Source organism: Dasypus novemcinctus, chromosome 3 (assembly GCF_030445035.2).
Source record: "Dasypus novemcinctus isolate mDasNov1 chromosome 3, mDasNov1.1.hap2, whole genome shotgun sequence".
NCBI lineage: Eukaryota > Metazoa > Chordata > Mammalia > Cingulata > Dasypodidae > Dasypus > Dasypus novemcinctus.
The window spans coordinates 117,597,308-117,621,213 of NC_080675.1; positions in this window are offsets into that span (position 1 = coordinate 117,597,308).

The following is a 23,906-nucleotide window of genomic DNA, read 5'->3' on the forward strand; positions in this document are numbered from 1 at the left end:
AAGCAACTTATTGAATATACATTCTAGTACTTGCTGGAGGAGGGAAAATAGCTTATTGGAATCTATTCTACAGAATCAGTCCCCAAATACTTCATGGAGAAAATCCTTGTTTACTTGTAGCAATAATAAGAAGCTGTTTTGCCAAGCAAATATGTGTGAATTAAGTTGAGAAAGCTCACTCTGACAGCAGAATGGAAGCTGGACTAGACAGCCTAGAAACTATATACCAGTAGATCAGTCTAAAGACTGTCAAAATAGTCTTAGAATTTTAGTAAACTAAAGGAAATAACTCTTCTGACTCTAGCCAGAGAATGCTGCTGACCCAAACACTAACTATTTAAGGCCCATCTCCATCAACTTCTGTGTTTCTACATCAGTTCATAAGCACTTATCAGCCTCTCAGTGTCATAGAACAAAACAACATTTCATATGTTAGGCATTTAGCCACACTTACAAACATTTACAAATGTCTGTATGAAGTTCTAAGGTTTTAAATTACCTTTCAGAGTGCTGAAAAGGTCTCACCTTGTGAAATAGTCTCTAGTATAAACAAGGAGAGTTATAAATGGGCAATAGATAGAAGAGGTATAAATTAGATCCATTTTGAAAAAGTGATAGATGAGCCTACATATAATAAATTATTAGCTGAAGTTCCAATTCCTAAATTAAGGAGGGTCCCTAATTATTTCCTAATTAGCCAAATGAAAATAAGAAGAGTGGGAAGATGTTGCTCAGGGCAGAGAGAATGAGAAAAACAATGAGAAAACTGCAATTTCTAAGAGACTCATTAGTACTCTGGCAACCAGGGCAGATGAGGATTTGACTCAAAGCACGGAGGAATTCAAGAGAAGAAGCACTGGCAGAAAAGCACAAGTGCAGGCTTCTGAGAAAAATATGGGGGAGGCAAAGCAGGACCCCTAGGTGTATTAATTGTTGTGAGAAAGATGTAATGATGTAGTGTCTGTAGTAAAGGGAAAACTCTTCATGATTTAAAAGATTAAAAGCCACATGGTGAAAGTTAGAGGGCCAAGGGAGCAGGGAGACCAGCTGTCTCTGGCTCTCTCAAGGGTACTTTAGGCTTGGTGGTCATGGGGTTACTTTTAGGAGAATGGGTGGGCCTTGGAGAGGACAAGCAAGCAAGGGTGAAAAATGGATCAGAATTGTCTGTAACTTAAGCCCCTTTACAAATGTGTTTGTTTTCCTTTGATAGTAGATGCTGAGCAGTTAGGAGTGAAAAAATGTATTGGGAAGTAACAACTGTGGAAGGAAAAGGGAGGCAATAGGATTTGGCAGTGGGAGCCATTGGGTCATGATTCAGCTCTGACAAAGTTTCTGCCATCCAAAAGTGAGCTCCAGAGCAAAATTTGCCCATCAGAGGCATTCTCTGTTAGAAAGAAATAATGGAGCCCTTTTACGACAGTCTTGTCCAGTCATCAGCTGGAATCACCCTGAGAAGAACATGATCTCAGCTTAAAACTGTGAGGGATATGAGGGCATGTACAGCAGGAGGGTGTAAGCTAGCCACATCCCTTCCATCTGGGCTGTTATTTCCTGAAGGGAGTTCTGAGCAGCACAGCCAGTTTATCCCTTGTGCTGCAGATTTACTTCTCCATATATGGTTGTCCATTCCATTGGGGGGGGGGGATGGAGGGCAGTTTATCCAGGTTTCCAGAGAACCTCTCATACTGAGGACAAACTTAGAAGGGATTGGTTAGTGGGACAAACTACAGCCCCCATTGCTGCAGTTGATCTCAGCATTGTAAGTGGTAATCATTGTCTTCCTCCTTCACCAACCATTCCAAGTTCTTTTCAACTTTAGCTCTCATTCTGGCTTACCTGCTGGTGTGACCAAAGCTTTCATTCCTGACGGTTCTGAGTCCTTGGTAACCATATTCATACTCATTCAATGTTGCTGCTTTCATCCATTCATTGTCAAAATTGGGCAAAATTGGGCAAGTGAATACCAAGAGGTGCCCAAGTAGATCACTTGAATTTCATATATAGTCCCCTTGGTCTATATTAGGGAAAAGCAGCCCTATCTCATTATGGGCAATTTTGCGTGCATGGGCACCTAGTAGTTCATGGTTAAGCATTCTATTTATATCAAAGTCCAGGAGTATGCCAAGAGCTGTTTTTCAAAAGGTTGGTAATTTTCTGTTGCAGATGGATTATCCTTGCACTGGAGACCCTGGACCCTCTGTTGTGAGATATATGGTTGCCCATTCCATGTGAATGACTGTGTCTGATCTTTTATGACTGGGATAGAAAATAACCCATTTGTAAATTAATAGCTGAATATCATATAGCTGAGGCCTTATTCATCTACTCTAACAGTGACACAATGACCAGATGTAAGTTCTGATCAAGGCTACCCCTTGGTTGTAGTCTATAGTCATTCTCTAGGATCCATCTGGGAACATTCTGGGGAATAAAAGGGAGATATGATAGGAACCACCACAATTGCATCCTTTACATCTTTTTTTCTGACATTGGTCTTTACAATATCCCATGAAATATGTTACTGTTTTTATTTTCTATCTTGGCTAGGGAATTGGGGGAAGATTCAGAAACTTCTACTTGGACTTTGGAGAACTGCTATCATTGTGGACAAGCTCAAAGGCAGATGTTAAAGTTATCAATCTCAATTCTATGGTCAGCAACAAGAAAAATGATCATCAAGTAGATCCTAGCCCAGCTTGCAAACTCATGGGAGATCCTAAGCCAGAACCACCCAGCTCAAATGTTCCTGTATCTCCTATTAAGAGATAATAAGAACTTATTTTTTTAAGCAATATTTTGGAGAAATTTCTTAGTAGTAATAGGTAACCAATACACTGCTTGACAAACAGATGGCCAACCAGATGGCTCTTCCCTCTATTTTACTTTGAAATTTTGCTTCCACTGTTGCAAAGATCTTCCTTTTGAATTCCATTCTGGCAGCCATTCCTGGGTCAAGAATTCCAGGTAAATAAACCAGCTGTAGGAAAATGTTTTTAGAGGCCAAATCGCTTCCAAGCCCGATTGGAAAAAGTAGCTATTGAGTCCCTTTGCAGTGTGTTTTTCTGCCAAATAGCTAAAATCCATTCTGGAGTCTGTGACTTATACCAAATGAAGGCAGATATTCATCATCTGTCCCATAGAGACTGAACAAAGGGAATGGAGACCTTAGCTTTTGTCAGGAATTATGACCTCAGAGAGTCATCATTATTGACCATTACTAGTTTTCATTGATTTCTGGAAGCTTGGATAGCTCTATGGAATGTGGATCTTTATTAAAATAGACCAAATTTGCCCTCTGCCACATTCAGCCAAAGATCAGCTATAGTTTTGGGTTAGCTCTACATATATGATGGTCTTTGTGTTTGTTTCTGTTGCTACATAACATATCATCACATCTTTAATGGCTTAAAGCAACACAAATTTATTATCTTACTTTTTGTGGGTGAGACATCTGGACATAGGTTAGCTGGTTTTCTGTTTATGGTCTCATCAGATTGAAATCAAGATATTGGCTGTCTCTGGTTTCATCAGAGACTTAAGGTCCTCCTCTAAACTCATGAGGTGGTGGCAGAATTCAGGTCCTTGTGGTTGTAGGAAGGAGAACTTCAGCTCCTAGAAACTGCTCCCTGCTCCTTGCCATGTGTCCCTCTCTATGACATGACAGTGTGTTTTTTAGTAAAAAAAAAAACAAAAAAAAAAAACGGTCTCTGTTGCTTTGAATATCCATTATTCTTCTGTCTAGACTGTCTTGTAATGAGCTCACCTGATCGGGGTAGGTCCATCAGCATAATCTCTCTTTTGATGACTTAAAATCATCTGATTAGAGACTAGTTCCAAAATACCTTTGTGTCATATAATGCAACCTAATTTGAGGATGAAATCCCATCATCCTTATAAGTCCTGCCCACACCTGGGTGTGTGTGTGTGTGTGTGTGTGTGTGTGTGTGTGTGGTTTCTATAGGACAGGTACATTGGGGATTGGAAATCTTGGGTGCCATCTTAGAATTAAAATTATACCTATTACAGTGTTCCTGGCTATATCTTCAGATAAAAGTAATCAATTTTTTACTAGGTTTTATTTTTGATGCCCATGATATTTTACCCTTTATCTAAGGAAAGGAAAAAAGTTTCTTAAATAGCCACTCTTCTATAAGGCCAAGATGATGGGGGAATGTATGGGGAAGAAGTTCACAAGAAACTTTGGCCATCCTTAGGGTGACTTGTTAACATCCTTCCTCAGGATCCCAAAGTAAGCACTAGCCAAGCCCAAGTAAGACAAAACTTTGAAAGCATGTGAATTTGCTTAATGAGAAATGCAATTAACAAAGCAAGGAGAAACCATATGGATTCAGTGATAAGAGTATGGTTATTTACAAGGAACATCATTTCAAATATATTTCTTGCTAGAAACATTGATTACTCTACTGGGACTTACTCTCATAAGAATTTTATGAAGGTTTTCAGAAGGAACACACAACTAGAAATTTCTAGGAAAAAAGAACTCCTTAATTAAGATTATCACCAATTAGAATGCCTTATCATTTTAGAGTATGCATGATTCTGAATAGGACTCCTTATATAGTTTAATTTCCAGATAGAAATTCTGATGAGGAAGCTTAGCCCATTGGCTAAAGTTAAGTTCAACATGAATGATGAATGTTATTGTTAATGTCACTGTAAAGATAGAATTTATCATTTGCTGTTTGGGTTTTGATGTGGTATAATATTAAATTATTGTAAATATCAGTAAGTGAAATAAGATTTCCAAGGTGGTCATTCAGTCCATAAGAATAAAATGACAGTAATGGCTGGTGGAATCCCAGATCAGCCCTATTGGAAGGTTTAGCTCCTGCTACCAATCAGGCAAAGAAAGCAATGCTTTATAAAATGGTGTGGATCTAGACAGAACAGCTTGAGGCAATTATAGATTCCACATATTAGGACAATCAAAATATTTGAGAATGTATGAGGACATGGGGTGCCAGTTAGAACCTGACACTATCTATTCTACTTCATGATCCTCAGCTTCTCCTACTTGGAGGTCAGAGGAAGCTGATCACAGTGATTAACACCCGGTGTGGCAGCAGAAGTTACTTGTTTTAGACATCTCTGTCTATGGGTTGTGTAATAAAGAGTTTGACTCCATTAAAATTTTTTTGCTAGAGAAGTTATAGGTCTAAAGAAAGAGCATACAAAATGCAATGCCTTCCCCCCAGCGTGGGACATGACACCTGGGGATGAGCCTCCCTGGCACCGAGGGACCACTATCAACTACCAACTGATGATGCAACTGGAAAATGACCTTATACGGAAGGTTCAATGTGGATCAGCAGAATATCCCTGTCTACATAAAATAACATGACTTTAAAATGCTGTTTGACCTAAAGTAAGGGGGAAATGGAAAGGAGAAATGAGTTTATATGGCTACGAGTTTCTAAAAAAGAGTCTGGAGGCTGGCAGAAGGATTGCCCTTATGCACAACTGAGCAGAGTCAGAGAGACAGATAAAACAGATACAACCCCCAGATATTGGTTCCTTTGAGGGCTAAAGAGACCCATGGGAGTTATGGTCATGGCCGATGGGGTTAACTACCAGGTCAGATGGCCCCTCTTTGGAAATGGTGTTTATGTGTGATGAATCTGGACTCAGATGGGATCTCCCTTCATAAGACTTTCATGCCAATGTGCTGGAGGTGCAGTTAATGTTGGGGTTTAAGATATATTTAGGGGATTTGAATCTCTGGACTGACAATGTGATAGCCAGGTCCTGAGCCTCAACAGACTCCAGCACCTACAATCTGTTTTATTGGACTTACCACACTCAGCTAAGATGGAGTTGAAGAAGGATAACCACCACACCATGGAGCCTAGAGTGATTACAACTGAAAGTGGGAGGATTGCATCCAGCATCCATGTGGAATCTGAGCCTCCTCTTGACATAGAGGTGCAATGGACACAACCAATCCAATGTCCACATAGAAGAGGTGGCATTGGATTGGGAAAAGTGGACATGGTGGCTGATGGGTATGGGGAAAGGCAGGAAGAGATGAGAGGTGGAGGCGTCTTTGGGACATGGAGCTGCCCTGGATGGTGCTTCAGAGGCAATCACCGGACATTGTATATCCTCACAGGGCCCACTGGATGGAATGGGGGAGAGTATGGGCCATGATGTGGACCATTGACTATGAGGTGCAGAGGTGCCCAAAGATGTACTTACCAAATCCAATGGATGTGTCATGATGATGGGAGGGAGTGCTGCTGGGGGGGGGGGGGAGAGGTGGGGTGGGGGGGTGGAGTTGAATGGGACCTCACATATATATTTTTAATGTAATATTATTACAAAGTCAATAAAATAAAAATAAAAAAAGAATAAATGTAACTCAAAAAAAAAAAAAAAGAAATGCATTGATTAATTTTCAAATCTATTGTACTTCTCTTTTTATCTTTCTACAACTGATTTTTAGCTTGTTTGCATTGCCAGCAGAGAATTTGTACTGTAAAATTTCAAACCTTTGAAAGTTGTTGAGACCTCCTTTATGGCTAAGTCAATAAGGTCACAGAATGTGTCATTGAAAGTTGTTGTGTAAAGTGTTTTTACATATATCCTTTGAGTGAAGTTTTAAAAATTTTTTGTTTAAAACATCTCTGCCCTTAATAATTTTTTGTATTAATAACATTTTACATATGGATGGTACATTTGCTATCATTGATGTACAAATATTGAAACACTGCTACTAACCATGGTCAATGATTTGCTTTATGGTTTACATTTTGGGCCATACACTTTTATAAATTTTGATGAAATTAAAAAAAAAAAAAAAAAAAAAAGAAAGAGCATACAGAAAATACAAAGTTCCCTTATAATGCCTCCATTTTTAATGTTTTGCTTTAGTATGGTACCTTAGTTATAGTTGTTGAGAGAATATTTTTATAATTGTACTATTAGCTATAGTTCATAGTTAATATTAGGGTTCACAGTTTGTGTTATACAGTCCTATGGTTGTTATTTGTTTTTTTAAAAAATTTATTTCTCTCCCCTTCCCCCCCGCTCCAGTTGTCTGCTCTCTGTGTCCAGTCACTGTGTGTTCTTCTGTGACTGCTTCTATCCTTTTCAGCGGTACTGGGAATCTGTGTTCTTTTTGTTGCATCATCTTTGTTGTGTCAGTGCTCCATATGTGAAGTCCCATTCTTGGGCAGGCTGCACTTTCTTTCACACTGGGCGGCTCTCCTTACGGGGCGCATTCCTTGCATGTGGGGCTCCCCTACGCGGGGGATACTCCTGCATAGCAGGGCACTCCTTGAGCATGGGCACTCAGCAATGAGCATGGGCCAGCTCCACACAGGTCAAAGGGGCCCAGCGTTTGAACCATGGATCTCCCATGTGGTAGGTGGATGCCCTATCCATTGGGCCAAGTCTGCTTCCCTGTTATTTGTTTTAAATTTTTTCTAGCAACATATATACCTCCTAAAATTTCTCCTTTTAACCACATTCAGATATCTAATTCAGTGGTACTAATTACATTCAAAATGTTGTGCTACTATCAACCATAATCCATTACCAAAACTTTTCCATTATTTCAAACATAAACTCTACACCAGTTAAGAATTAACTTCCTATTACCTACCCATCCTGGCCCCTGGTAACTTGTATTCTAGTTTCTGACTCTATGAATATGATTTCCATATTCTAATTATTTCATATCAGTGAGATCATATATTATTTGTCCTTTTGGGTTTAACTTATTTCACTCAACATGTTGTCTTTGAAGTTCATCCATGCTGTCACATGTACCTGAACTTTAATTCTTTTTTACAGCTGAATAATATTCTATTGTATGTATATACCACATTTTGTCTATCCATTCATCAGTTGATGGACCCTTGGATTACCTCCATCTTTTGGCAATTGTGAATAATGCTACTATGAACGTTGGTGTGCAAATATCTGTTTGAATCCCTGTTTCCAATTCTTTTGAATATATACCTAAAAATGTGATTGCCAGGTCATATGGTAATTCTATACTTAACTTTATGAAAAACTGCCAAACTGTCTTACACAGTGGCAGTACCATTTTACATTCCCACCACAGTGTACAAATGCTGCTATTTCTCTGCATCCTCTCCCACACTTGCTAGTTTGCATTTTTTAAAAATAGTGGTCATTCTAGTGGGGGTGAGATGGTATCTTAATTTGGTTTTGATTTGCATTTCCTAAAGGACATGAAAAGATGACTCCATTTTTTGTTTGACTACTGACAGCTTTCAAACCCCACTACTCCACCTTCCTTTCTTGCTCCACATCTGGGAAAGCTGATAAGAAAATCTATGCAGTCCCTCCTTAGGTATTGGCAGTTAAGTTCAAGACACACAAACCCCAACAACTCATGTGTAGGAACCCCCCCAGCGCCATCCCCCAACCACAATAAAACCAAAGATAGATTCCCCTCCCTGTCTCTCTCAAATCACTTTTGGACCCGCTTGAAAGCCTGAATAGCTTTCCCTAGAAAACCTTAATATGTGAGTAATAAACTTTCATACCCTCTTGATGCACATGTGGTTCCATCACTATCAACATTTGAATCAGATTTTGGTTTAGGTGGTGTTTTAGTTTGCTAAAGCTGCTGTAATTAAAATACCAGAAATGGGTTGACTTTTATAAAAGGGAATTTAGTAGGATAAAAGCTTATAGTTCCTTGGCTGTGGAAATGTCCAAATCAAGGCATCATCAGAGATGCATTCTCACCAAAGTTTGGCTTCTGGAGTCCAAAGTCCTGGACTCCTGCCATGTGGCAAAGCGAAATGGTGGCTGATCTCTGCTTTCTCCTCCAGGCTCACTTTCTCCCTGAACTCAGCTGTGCTTGATGAGGCATATGGCTTGTCTCTCCTTGGGCTTCATCTCTTCAGCTATGGACTGCTCTGCTGATTCTAGCCTCTGGCCTCTCAGCCTCTTGGGGTTTCTCTTTCTGTGGCTCTCAGTGATCCTGGAGTCCTCCAGGACATGGAAGGCTGAGGATGGCAGCTCTCTTTCACTCTGTGTATCTCCATTTATGTAAGATTCCATTAAAGGCTTAAGACCCACCTTGGATCCCACAATCCAGGCAAGGGCCCTTAACTAAAATGATCTAATAAAAAATAATTTAATCAAAAGGCCTCTTGACTGAATCTAACCAAAAGGTCCTACCACATACAACAGATTTACAGGCACAGGAAAGGCTTAGTTTAAGAACATAATTTTCTTGTGTCCACAAAAGACTTAAACCAGAGCATACGGTTTATTCCATCTTTTGAGGTGACACAGCTATTGGCACAGTGAGCAGGGTGTCTAGGCAATAACCACTATCACTGGGAGTTTTTCTTCTTTTGCCTTGGCTTGCTAATAGGCTCTGATGCCTACTGGCTAGCATGCTTTTTGAGCTGCATTACTGCTTTCTGTCTCCTGGCAAGTTTGCAATTTGAGATGTACGCCATTCTGCTGCTGAGTCCTACCAAACCTCTGTTGTAGACCTTACTGACCTAAGTTGAAAGCTATAATAATTAGCATTTAGGGCCAGGAGTATGGGATTGCTGTCCTTGTTAAAGTGGCTCTGGGCCACATGTCTCAGCCTGGACCTATTTGTGTTTCATTTGACATATGTATATCAATTCCAAGATAACCCATGACTGACATTATGCTTAGGAGAACAACTCTTAGCCTGTGGTTTGTGTCTCAAGCAGGCATTGACCATTTGCACAGACTGATGCCCTGTGCAATATACAGACCCATTGGTTGGTAACTCATGTGGAATAAAAGCAGTTACTACGTGGCATGCGGAGGTCCCATTCCTAAAAGAATGGCTCACTAGGACCCTACAGAATGTCTTTGCTTCTGCTGCTGCCTGTGCCCCTGTTATCACAAAACATCTACTCCTCAGGGTTATAGAAAAAAACAACCCACAAACATCCATGGCACCTCCAGGCATAGTCAAGGGATTAATTCAAAGTTGACTTAAGCCTGGGATCACTAAACTCAGTAAACTAAACATTGCCATGTGGATGGACCCTACCTCTGATGGTACTGGTTTGAGCCTTTCTAAGAAACTTATAACTGGGAAGCGGACTTGGCCCAGTGGATAGGGCGTCGATCTACTGCATGGGAGGTTCAAACCCCGGGCCTCCTTGACCTGTGTGGAGCTGGCCCATGCTCAGTGCTGATGAGCACATAGTGCTGTGCCACACTGGGGTGTCCCCATGTAGGGGAGCCCCACGCGCAAGGCTCTCCCCATAAGGAGAGCCGCCCAGCATGAAAGAAAGTGCAGCCTGCCCAAGAATGGTGCCACACACACAGAGAGCTGACACAACAAGATGACACAACAAAAAGAAACACAGATTCCCATGCCTCTGACAACAACAGAAGTGGACAAAGAAGAAGATGCAGCAAATAGACACAGAGAACAGACAACCGGGGTGGGGAGGAAGAAGGGGAGAGAAATAAATAAATAAATAAATCTTTAAAAAAAAAAAAAGAAACATAACTATGGGCAGGGTAGAGAGGACCCCTCCCCCCAAAACAATAAACAAAACAAAACAACAACTAAAGTACTTGGATATAGAGGAAGAAAAAAACTGAAACAGAGCTCCACAATTTGATCTAAATAGAAATCCAAATTTACTAAAAGAATGTACAGAACAAAAAATAAAACAGTTCTGAATAGTTTTTGCACTTCTGCAACATAGATTCTGAATTAACTTTAATATCTACTGAGATGTACCAATTGGCAAACCTGCAGGGCTTTAACGTGTTCTTGGGCTCAAATTAGTGTTATGATGGGGGGATTCCACTAAATTTAAACAAGGTACTCCCTATATTCTCAGGCATTCCTTCTTTTAATTATAAGAACTATTGCCTTTGCCAAAACTCCCCATAATCATTGTACCCATTGCCCTAAATCATCCTCTTTCTTGGCATGCACTCTCTGACCCAGTGAGTAGTAAATTAAAATTAAATGAAGTCTTTGCTTAAGAAAATGGGGCTCCATAGATCCCCTCTCCCCATTTTCCTGGTTAAAATTCTTAATATATCCCAATGTGAATTAAGACAGGAACTTCAAGGATTCAAACCCAATTTAGATGACCTATTTTCAGAAGGGGTAATTATCTCTGTTACTTCTCCATGTAACAGTACAATTTGGTTTGCTCTACTACCTAGACCTAGAGGGCCCTCCTTGTGATGAGACCTGGCTGTCACTCTCTCACCTCCACTCTGCCCAGGTCCTCTCCATGCTTCCATGCTTCCATCACCTTCCTTCACCCTTCCTTCTTTCCACCACTCCCCCTTCTTCCTTCCATCTCCCACACTCTTTGCCTCCCCACACCTGCCCCATTGCCTGACTGTCACTCCTTGGCTTGACCATCAGCACTTCCTTGTAAAGGCCTTCCAGATCACCTCCCTTGCTCTCCCCTTTCCCATGGTCCCTCATCAACTGTCTTCAACAACTCTCACCGTCCATGGGACAATTGTTTCAACACCCCCATGTCCCTGGCCTGTGGGCTCTTAAACTTGGAAAGAATGGTTCCTCACAGTTTATTTCTGCAACCTTAATTCCAGGTTAAAGCCTCTATACCTAATATTATTGAAATTACTGACTCTAGCCAATCAGCAACTGGTAATTTCTTTGCAGTCAGATTTTAGCCAATATGTTTATTCAGTGTCTATTTCAAAAGCCTTTCAGACAGTTTTCTTTTGCCTTTGGAGGGACACACTATACATTACTTGGTTAGCCAGGTGGTACTTCAACAGCCCTGTCATCACACACAATCTTTTCAAGCAAAATATTAACCTTATCCAACTTTCTCCAGTAGCTCAGTTGTGATAATACACTACTGATGACATCCTTCTCTGAATAGATTCATTTGGCACACTCATTCAGTAAATACAAATACTCACAATGCAGTTCACAAAAGGAGATGGGCCATTGCCCTGTACTTAGTAAAAGTCTCTCTCTCTCTCTCTCTCTCCATAATCATCCCATTTATAAAGGACTCCAGTAACAGGATTAAGATCCACCCAACTGAAGTAACCTCATCAAAAGGCCCTACTTAAAGTAGGTTAACACCCATAGGAATGGATTAACTTTAAGAACATTATTTTCTGGGGTACATACAGTTTCAAACCACTATGCAGTCCATCTCTAGCATTGTCAAGAAACAACTATATATGCTCTCAGCACCTACAATATAAAAAAAAAAAAGCCCCATACATTTTAGGCCTGTTTTTTTTTTGTTTTTTTTGTTTTGTGCTTCTGGCGTGGACATATTCTTCATTTACAGATTTTACTTAAGCTAATTTATGTTGATATTCATAAAGTCCATTTATGCTGTTATTCATGTCTGTCCAAATTGCAATATAGGAGCACTTCTCAAGAGACTGCTTCACTGTAGAGCCTTAATGACCTCTCCTCATGCCTCCTGTAGTCTTTAGACTACCCATGATGTCCACTAGTTGTCCATGGACTTCTGGTGCAAGAAACTGCCTTTCATGACCCCACACTATACATCAATAAAGTGGTGATTGTTGGTCACACACTAGGCTCTTCTGGAGATGGAGGGTCTCACAGGCCTTGAGCCCAAGATCCTCAGTTCAGCTGCCCATTATGCCTTGGGTCAGGAAATAGCACCCTGCATGTTCCATTGTTAAAATGGAAGTGGTATACATAGAATAGAGCCAAACTTGTGCCCTCTGGTATATTCCACCCACAGGTGGAGGTGGCCTACCCTGTCATCAGTTCCTTGAAAGATGCCATAGTGTTGGAGGTCATCCATCTCCCAGATTCCTTGGATACCTGGACAGTACCCTTGAGATCTACTTTGTGAATAATAAAGAGAGTTCACATACTTTTTGGATGACAGAATCACCCTGGCATATGATGGAGCTTATTGGACAGTGGTTAGTTATTATCCAGTAATCAGGGCATCTCTGATAAAGGATATGACTCAAGAGTCAGCACAATTGGATGGACTTTAGGCTGTCATCTTAGCACTGCATGCTCTGTCAACAACTGGACCCATCTGAACATTTTTACAGACTCTTGGGCCATTGCCAATGTTCTGGCCATCTGCTCTGGCTAAAGGCAACACCAATTTCTTATTCAAGGTTTTTCCCTTTGGGGTAAAGATATTTAGGAATCTTTAGCCTCATAGATTGCCAAAATATATCAAGTTCATACTTTTCTCTGCACTTATTAAAGTCAAAACACAGAGACCTAATCATGGCCCTTCTAATTCCCCTTGAAGTTGTAAACATTACTGAGAGTGAACAAGGCACACATTTCATTTCACAATATAGAACGTTGGGCTCCTGAACAAGGCCCTCAATACAACTTTCATCTTCCTTATTGGTCGCAGGCTACAAGGCTTCATAGAATTCCATATGGCTTATTTAAGTTCAAATTCAATTAAATGAAACATGGAACATTTCAGTCATCAAACCTAAGGGGTGGCTTTTAATAAAGAGCCTGGCTCCATTTTTTAATGTTTGATGGCTAACAACTTTCAAACTCCACCTTTTTGTCTTTCTTTCTTGCCCCACACCTAGACAGCCAATAAAAAAGGCTGCACATTGCCCTTTTGGCACTGGCAGAAATTTCAATCCACTAAGCCTCAGACTGTGCAAGCCCCACCATCTAACAACAGTAAAACCCAAACCCTTTCCTTCTTTCTTTCAAGTAATTTTCAAACCTGCTTGGAAGATTGGCTCTCGCAAGAAAGATTCATTTTGTGAACAGTAAACTTTTCATACTCTCTTGGTGTGCATTTGTGGTATTATCAGTCTGTATATTTAAATATGTTTTGAGTGTGGGGGGGGCCTTCTTGTCTCTGAGGAGTGACTATAACAATTCTTAGGCTACCAGGATCCAAAGAAATCATGAACTCTAGACATTTTGGCACAAAAGAATAAGTGGTCTTTCTCCAAATACTTTGAGTTTATTTTATGAACCAGTTGTTAAACTCACTAGGAGTTTCTTATAGGAAGTACCCTGCTACTCTGGTTTTCTAGCATAGTTCTTCTTAGGATCTAGTCTCCCCGGAAAACTTAATAGCCACTGAACATTCAATTTTGTTTCTCCCAAACTTGCTTCAAGTAGGCAGGACAATGTGTTGCTTCATCTCCTATATGGTAAATATAGAAATTATGACAAAAGCAAAATACACAAACACATAAAAATCTTGTTCCTGCTACTTCCCCATCTGCAGAAGTAGCTTGTCAAAAACCGGTAATTTAAGCATCATCCCAGTCTTAGTCAAACAAACTTATGGAGAATATGCATAGTTTAATTAGGATTTGGAACCCAAAACAAAGGAAGATTGGGTATTCAAGGAGAAGAGTATGTTCGTTTACAAGAAATGTCATTTCAAACACATAGTTCTATACTTTCAGTGATTCCTCTACTGGGCATACTCATGTAAGAATTTTATGAAGTTTTCCAAAAGGAATATCTAGACTGAAATTTCCTTGAAAAAACATTCTTCTCAAAATTATATATGCCTCATCAATAAAGAGTTCAATGTTGGGATGAATTGTGACTACTGGAACTTTGTGGACTTTAAATCTTCATATCAGAACTTTTAATTTCAACATAAATAGTAAATGTTTTCTTAAATGTCACTGGGAAAAATTTTGATCTCATAATTAGATTCTGCCATTTATTCTATAGCTCTTGATTATTTTTACTTAATTAGAGAAATTATAGGTTTATAGAACAAGCATGTACAAATTAGTTTTTTCATATAGCCCCTATTGTTGACACTTTGCATTAGTGTGGTATCTTTGTTATTAATACAATTGGCATAAGAATATTAAAATTGTACTATCGGGAAGCGGATGTGGCTCAAGCAATTGGGCTCCTGTCTACCATATATAGGAGGTCCAGGGTTTGATGCTCAGGGCCTCCTGGTGAAGGCAGGCTGGTCCATGTGGCAAGCTGGCCCACGTGGAGTGCTGGAGTACTGGCCCATGCAGAGAGCTGGTGCAGCAAGATAACGCAACAAAAAAGAGACACAGAGGAGACACAGCAGATCAGGGAGCTGAGGTGGTGCAAGAGAATGATCACCTCTCCCTCTCCAGAAGGTCCCAGGATCTGTTCCCAGAGATGCCTAATGAGAATATAAGCAGACACAGAAGAACACACAGTGAATGGACACAGAGAGCAGACAATGGGGGGGGGGGGGGGGAGAAATAAATAAAAAAAATAATGTTAAAAAATAAATTTACTATTACCTACAGTCTGTAGTTTACATTAGGTGAATTTTTTCTCATATACCACCCTATTATAACACCTTGTATTAGTGTCGTACATTTATTATAATACATATAGAACATTTTTATACTTGTACTATTAACTATAGCCCATCATTTACAGTAGCATTCTCTGTTATACTGTCCTATGTTTTATATTTAAATTTTTATTCTAGTAACATATTTATGACCTAAAATTTCCTCTATTATCCACGCTCACATATATAATTCAATGATGCTGCTAATTGCACTCACAATATTATGTGACAATTCCTTTTTATGGCTGAATAATATTCTACTGTATGTATATTTAACATTTTGTTTATGCATTCATCAGTTGATGGACACTTGGGCTGCTTCATATTGTTGTGATTAATGTTGTTATGAACATTTGGTGTGTAAATATCTGCTTGAAGCCCTGCTTTCAATTCTTTTGGGCATATACCTCATGTGACAGTTTGAAGCTGGGTGGATTCCTGTGAATGTAAACGTATTGTAGATGTGACCTTTTGATGAGTTAGGGGACCATCCTTTTTATTAGATCACTTTTGTAGGGCATAACTCAGGGTGGGTCTAACTCTTCTACTGGAGTCCTTTATTAGTGGAAGAATTAAAGGCCAGAGGCACAGAAAAAAAGTGGCGGAAACAGAGAAGTTTAATCCATGAATGCAGGAGAGAGAAAAGCCACAGAGAGCAGCCCAAAGCTGAAGCAACAAGGCCTGGAGGAAAGGGAGAGATGAATGGACACTGCCGTGTGCCTGATTCCCACAGCTGAACTTGGGTATAAGGTGAGACTTGAGGAGAAGGCAGAGACTGGCAGCACCTCCACTGTGCCTTGTCATATAGCGGAAGTCCAGGATCACTGGTAGCCAACCTTCATGAAGAGAGCTTTGCCTGATGTTTTCATTTTTTCCCCAACCTCAGAACTGTAAGTTTATAAGTTAATAAATCCAATTGTAGAAGTCAACTCATTTCTGGTATATTTCATTGGCAACCTTTAGCAAACCACAACACCTAGTAGTCGGATTTCCAGGCTATAAGGTAGTCCTGTACTAAACTTTCTGAGGAACTACCAAACTGTCTTCCACAGTGGCTACATCATTTTACATTGCTACAAGCAGTGAATGACTGTTCCTATTGCTCCGCATTCTTTCCAACATTCCATTTTATAAATAGCAGCCATTCCAATGGGTGTGAAATGGTATCTCATTGTGGTTTTAATTTACATTTCCCTGATGGTTAAGCTGTTGAGCATCTTTTTCTGTGCTTTCTGGCCATTTGTAAAACTTCTTTGGAGAGATGTTTCTTCAAATATTTTGCCCATTTTTAATTGGGTTGTTTGTCTTTTTGTTGTTAAGTTGAAGGATTTCTTTATATATTCTAGATATTAATCCTTTATAGGACATGTGGTTTCCAAATATTTTTTCCCATTAAGTAGATTGTCTTTTCACTTTCATGTTAAAATCCTTTGAGGAGCAAAAGTTTTAAATTTTGATGAGATACCATTCATCTATATTTCTTTTGCTGCTTGTACTTTGGGTATAAAGTCTAAGAAACCATTGCCAAACACAAGATACTGAAGATCCTTGCCCTATGTATTCTTTAGAAATGTTTTATACTTCTAGTCTTTTATTAAGGTCTTTGATTCATTATGAGTTGATTTTTGTACATGGTGTGAGGTAGTGGTCCTCCCCTCCCTTTTTGCCAATTGATATCCAGTTTTTTCAACACCATTTGTTGAAGAGCCTATTTCCCAAATGAGTGGTCTTTGCCACTTTGTCAAAAATCTGTTCTATGCCTTTGATCATATGTCTGTCCTCAAGCTGTTTTTTTTTTTGTTGTTGTTGTTTTTGTTTGTTTGTTTGTTTTAAGAAGATACTGCAGATTGAACCTAGGACATTGTACATGGGAAGCAGGCACTCAACGACTGACTTACATCTGCTCCCCATACTGTTTTGATTACTATGGCTGTGTAATTAGTTTTAACATCAGGAAGTGTGGAGCCCTCCAACTTCCTTCTTCCTTTTCAAGATGGCTTTAGTTATTTGGGACCCCTTGCTTTTCCATAAAATTTGATGATTGGCTTTTCCATTTCTACAAAGATGGTTGTTAGAATTTTGACTGAGATTGTATTGAATCTTTAAATTGATTTGGGTAGCCTTGACATCTTAATGCTATTTAGTTCCAATCCATGAAAATGGAATGTCCTTCCATTTATATAGATTGTCTTTAATTTCTTTTAGTAATATTTTGTAGTTTTCTTTGTATTTTATATCCTTGGTTAGATTTACTCCTAGATATTTGATTTAGTTACTATTGTGAATGTTTTTTTTTTTTTCTTGACTTCCCCTGCTGTATAGAAACATTACTTGTTTTTGTGTGTTGAACTTGTACCCCACCACTTTACTGAATTTGTTTATTAGCTCTGGTAGATTTTTGTAGATATTTTGGGATCTTCTACATATTAAATGATGTCATCTGCAAATAGCAAAAGTTTTACTTCTTCCTTTTCAGGTTGGATGAATTTTATTTCTTTTTCTTGCCTAACTTCTCTGGCTAGAACTTCCAGTACAATTTTGAATAACAGTGGGCATCCTTGTCATGTTCCACATTTTAGATTGAAAGCTTTCAGTCTTTCACCATTAAGCATGATGTTAGCTGTGGGTTTTACATATTAGCTCTTTGTCATGTTGAGAACTTTCCTTCTATTCCTATTTTTCTAAGGGTTTTTTTTTTTTTTTATCAAGAGTGAGTGCTGGATTTGTCAAATGCTTTATGTATCATTTGAGAACACTTTTTTTCCCTCTATTTTGTTATGTGCTGTATTGCATTAATTGATTTTCTTATGTTGAACCATCCTTGCATACCTGGGATATGATAAACTTGATCATAGTGTATAATTCTTTTAAAGTGCTGTTGAATATGATTTGCAAGTATTTTGTGAGGAGTTTTGAATTTATATTCATCAGAGAAATTGGTCTGTAATATTCTTTTCTTGTAGTATCTTTACCTGGCTATGATATAAGAGCATGGTGGCTTCATGGGATGAGTTAAGTAGCATTCCCTTCTGTTCAATTTTTTTGGAAGAGTTTGAGCAGGATTGATATTCATTCTTGAAATGATTGGTAGAATTCACCTGTGAAGCCATCTGGTCCTGTGATTTACTTTGTTAGGAATTTTTTCATGATTGATTGAATCCCCTTACTTGTAATTGGTATGATGAGACTTTCAAATTGTTTTAGAGTCAGTGTAGGTTGTTCATATGTTTCTAGGAATATGTTAATTTCATCTAGGTTGTCTAATTTGTTGGTATACAGAAGTTCATAGTACCCTCTTAAAATTCTTTTTATTTTTGTGAGATCAGTTGTAATGTCAACCTTCTCATTTGTGATTTTATTATTTTTATTTTAATCTTGTCTTTTTTTTCCTTCTTCAGTCTAACTAAAGGTTTGTTAATTTTATTGATCTTTTCAAAGAAGCAACTTTTTGTAATGCTCTCTATATTATTTTTAAATTCTCAGTTTCATTTATTTCAGCTCTAATTTTTCTTCTTTCTTTCTTTCTGCTTTCTTCTTTTTTAATTTACTGTTTTTATTTTCTAATTCCTTCAGGCAAGCAGATAGGTCTTTGATTTTAGCTCTTTCTTCTTTTTTTAATGTAAGCATTTAAGGATATAAATTTCCATTTTAGCACTGCCTTCACTGCATCCAATAAATTTTGATAGATTGTGTTTTCCTTTTCATTTATTTAAAGATATTTACTGATTTCGCTTGTATTTTCTTTGACCCATTGATTGTTTATGTTTTTAGCTTCTAATGTTTGTAGATTCTCCAGTTTTTAACCTGTTACTGATTTCTAGTTTCATTCCATTATGGTCAGAGAAGATGCTTTGTTTTATTTCAGTCTTTAACAATTTATTGATAACCAATAAATTTGGTCTATGTGACCAAACGTGGGCTATCCTGGATAATGATCCATGTGCACTTAAAAAGAATGTATATCATGTATAACCTGTTGTTTTGGGGTGCAATGTTCTGAACATATCTGTTAAATCTAGTTCATTTATCATGCTTTTCAATTTCTCTGTTTCCTTATTGATCCTCCGTCTAAATTTTATCTGTGGATCAGAGTGGCATATTGAAGTCTCCAACTATTGTTGTAGAGGTGTCTATTTTTCTCTTAAGTTTTGCCAGTGCTTACCTCATGTATTTTGGGGCACCATGGTTAGGTAAATAAATATTTTGATTGAAACGTCCTCTTTTATTTTTATTTTTTAAATTAATTTTTATTTTATTATATTACGTTATTATCATTTTTAACAGATATATAGAACACACAAAATGCTACATTAAAAAATTATAAGGGAAGTGGACTTGGCCCAGTGGTTAGGGTGTCCATCTACCACATGAGAGGTCCATGGTTCAAACCCCGGGCCTCCTTGACCCATGTGAAGCTGGCCCATGCACAGTGCTGATGTGTGCAAGCAGTGCCCTGCCACGCAGGGGTGTCTCCTGTGTAGGGGTGCCCCACGCGCAAGGAGTGCACCCTGTAAGGAGAGCCACCCAGCGCGAAAGAAAGTGCAGCCTGCCCAGGAATGGTGCCGCACACACGGAGAGCTGACACAACAAGATGACACAGCAATAAGAAACACAGATTCCCATGCCGCTGACAACAACAGAAGTGGACAAAGAAAACATAGCAAATAGACAAAGAGAATAGACAACTGGGGTGGGGAGTGAAGGGGAGAGAAATAAATAAATAAAATAAATCTTTAAAAAAAATTATAGGAGGTTCCCATATACCCCATTCCCCACACCCACCACTCCTCCCACATCAACTTCTTTCATTAATATGGTACATTCATTGCATTTGATGAATACATTTTGGAGCACTGCTATACAGCATGGATTATAGTTTACATTGTAGTTTACACACTCTCCCCACCCATTCAGTGGGTTATGGCAGGATATATATTGTCCAGCATCTCTCCCTGCGATATCATTCAGGACAACACCAAGTCCCGAAAATGCCCCCATATCATACCTCTTTTTCCCTCTCCCTGCCTTCAGCAACTTCTGTGGCCTCTGTCTCCACATCAGTAATATAATTTTTCCCATTGCTAGAGTCAATAATTCTATAGTAGCATACCAATAAGTCTGCTCAAATCCATAATTTATTCCTCCATCCTGAGGATCCTGGGGTGGCAATGCCCACTCCACCTCTAAATTGAGAGGGGGGCTTAGATCCCACATGGCTGATGGATGGGATTCTGTGTCTATTTGCTGCATGTTCTTCTTTACCTGCTTCTGTTGTCAGCGGCACGGGAATCTGTGTTTCTTTTTGTTGCATCATCTTGTTTTGTCAGCTCTCCATGTGTGTGGCACCAGTCCTGGGCAGGCTGCACTTTCTTTTGCGCTGGATGGCTCTCCTTACAGGGTGCACTCTTTGCGCATGGGGCTCCCCTACGCAGGGGACACCCCTGCATGGCACAGCACTCCTTGCGTGCATCAGTACTGTGCATGGACCAGCTCCACATGGGTCAAGGAGGCCCAGGGTTTGAACCGCAGACCTCCCATGTGGTAGCCGGATGCCCTAACCACTGGGCCAAGTCCGCTTCCTGGCATACTCTCTTAGTTTCTCTTTATCTGTGAATATTTTTGAGCTCTCCAGCATTTTTGAATGCCAGCTTTGCTGGATAGAGTATTCTTGGCTGGAAATTTTTTTCTTTTAGTACCTTGACTATGTCATTCCATTGCTTTCTTCCCTGCATGGTTTCAGATGAGAAATCAACCTTTAATCTTAGTGAGCTTCCCTTGCATGTGACGGTTCTCTTTTCTCTTGCAGCCTTCAGTATTTTCTCTTTGTCTTTAGCATTGGATAATTTGACAAGTATATTTCTTGGAGTAGATCTGTTGAGATTTATACTGTTTGGGGTATGTTGCACTTCCTGGACATGTACATACATGTCCCTCAATAGATTTGGGAAGTTTTCAGCCTTTATTTCCTCCAATACCCCTTCTGTCCCCTTTCCCTTCTCTTCTTATTCTGGGATGCTTATAATGTGTATGTTTGTGCATTTTTGTTGTAATTCAAATCCCTAAGTCCCTGCTGGATTTTTTCTATCTTTTTATGTATCAGTTCTACTATCTGTTTGATTTCATATGTTCTGTTTTCCACATCACTAATTCTTTCCTCTGCCTGTTCAAATCTGCTGTTATTTGCTGAGGATGTATTTTTGATTTCTTGGATCATGCCATTCATCACCATCACGTCCGTTATCTTTTTGGGTTTCTTTACAATTTCTTCAGTATGCTCTCCAATGTTTTCTTAATATTCTTACTCTCTTCCTGCACTTCATTATGTTGGGCCATGATATTTGTTTGCATAGCTTTGAATAGTTGATCGATGTTCTCTTTCCCTTCCTGGTTTTTAGTTTGTTCATTGCACTGGGCCATGTCTTCCTCATTATTGGTATGGCTTATAATTTTTTGTTGCTATCTGGTCATCATTTTATCTTGATGGGTTTGTTCAGTTGATTAGCTTCTCCGTCTAGACTCAGGTTTATTTAGCTGCTGTTTGTGTGTGTGTGTTAAGTTTTCTCTTTGACACTTTGTTCTTTTTCTATTTCCTTGTTGTTGTCTAAGTTCCCTCGAAGGAAAAAGATTAGGGCCAGGGAAAGCAATAGAAGTAAGAAAAGAAAAAGTATAATAGTATTATTGATAGTAAATATTAGCAGAGGAACCATATAAGACTAGGAGAATGAATATTAAACTCATGTAAGCAGTGTAGAGTTATAGGAATAAAAAAGTGGACTACCTACAATGAAATGGGAAACTGAATATGTTGAAGAGTATAGTATGAATTAAAGGGTCCGCATGATGAGGAGAGAGGGAAAGAGGAAAGAAAGGACAAAAAGATAAAGAGTTAATAAAAGCTAGAAAACAGAATAGAAATGTTAAAAATAAAAAGCCAGAAAAATTGGGGGATAAAGAAAAAGAAGTGGAATGTAAGAGCAACAGCTGAAGGTGGAAGATAGAAAGATATAGGAAGGAAAAGAGATAGCATCGGTAGCCAAAATCAGTACACACAGAAAAGAGTAAATTGAGGAAGAGGAAACACAATAAACAAGAAACAAGCCAGTAGCACCTAATTGAAAAAAAGGAGTGGGGTTGGATAAAGAGGAAGGAAAGACAAGAAAACCAAACAAAACAAAAAAAAATGGACAAACCAACAAGCAAGGAGTCAACCAAACATTAAGAAAAACCAGACTTCCCTCTTAAGCTCCTGTGGAGCTTGTCAGGCTACTGGCATTTATCAATCAATTACCCTATGGCCTTCTTGCTGCAGATTTTGAAGGGGGTTTTAGTGAGTAAACTAAGTTAAATTACATAACAAATGGAACTTTTTTTTTTTTTTTTTTTTAAGGAAGAATAAGAGATCCAAAGGAAGCTAATACTAGGATAATGTCTATGTTTTCTGTGTCCTAAAGTATCAGCTAAATGTTTAATATCCCAGTGAGTCTCTACTCTAAGAGGAGCCAGGAATTGAACTAGAAACCTTGTACATTCAAGGCTGAAACTCCTCCACTGAGCTAAACTTTCCCTCTGGGTTGATTTGCTTTTCATAAAGAGTCCTTTTCCCTGGGCAAGATTGACTCTGCAATTGGATAAACTGCTGATTAGGAATCCATCCTTTCTAATCCCCCTCCCCCTTTTTTTCCTAACTGTTTTCTCTACCAGGGCAGCAGGAGGCCTGTGTCAGAGTTCCCTTTTGAAATTCAAATGAGACTCTGGTGAATTAACTCACCACAGAAAATAATGACTCTCAGTCTCTTTGAGAGAGAGCACCCACCACGCCAGGAAACTTAAATATGCTCTTAGAAGGTTATTAGGCACTTCCTACTGTCCCCCTACCTTAGGTGGGTTGCACAGGATTAGTTAATTGCCTGACTCTACCTTCTCCCAGTCCAATTTTCCCTATCCCAGGGAGGTTAGGTAAATCAGGCTGCCTCAGCAGATTCACCTCTCACCTCTTCCTGGTTTCTCCCCAAGCCAGCTAGTATGCTCCTCAAAGTTCAAAAAGGGGGGTCCTCTGGGACGTGGATTTGGCCCAATGGATAGGGCATCCACCTACCACATGGGAGGTTCAAGGTTCAAACCCAGGTACTCCTGACTCATGTGATGAGCTGGCCCACGTGCAGTGCTGATGCACGCAAGGAGTGCCGTGCTGTGCAGGGGTGTCGCCCACATAGGGGAGCCCCACATGCCAGGAGTGTGCCCCGTAAGGAGAGCCACCCAACATGAAAAAAGCACAGTCTGCCTAGGAATGGCGCCACACACATGGAGAGCTGACGTAGCAAGATGATGCAACAAAAAAGAGACACAGATTCCAGGTGCCACTGACAAGAATACAAGTAGACAGTGAATGGACACAGAGCAGACAACTGAGGAGGGGGTGGGGAAGGGGAGAGAAATAAATAAAAAATAAATCTATAAAAAAAAATAAATGGGTCCCAGCAATTGAACACACACTCGGAAGACTCCTCTCTACCCTTCACCTGAACCCTCCCACTCTTGGAGTTTGTCTCCTCCAGCTGGGAGACCAGCAAGGTTCGGGGAATGCCACAGCCCCCTACC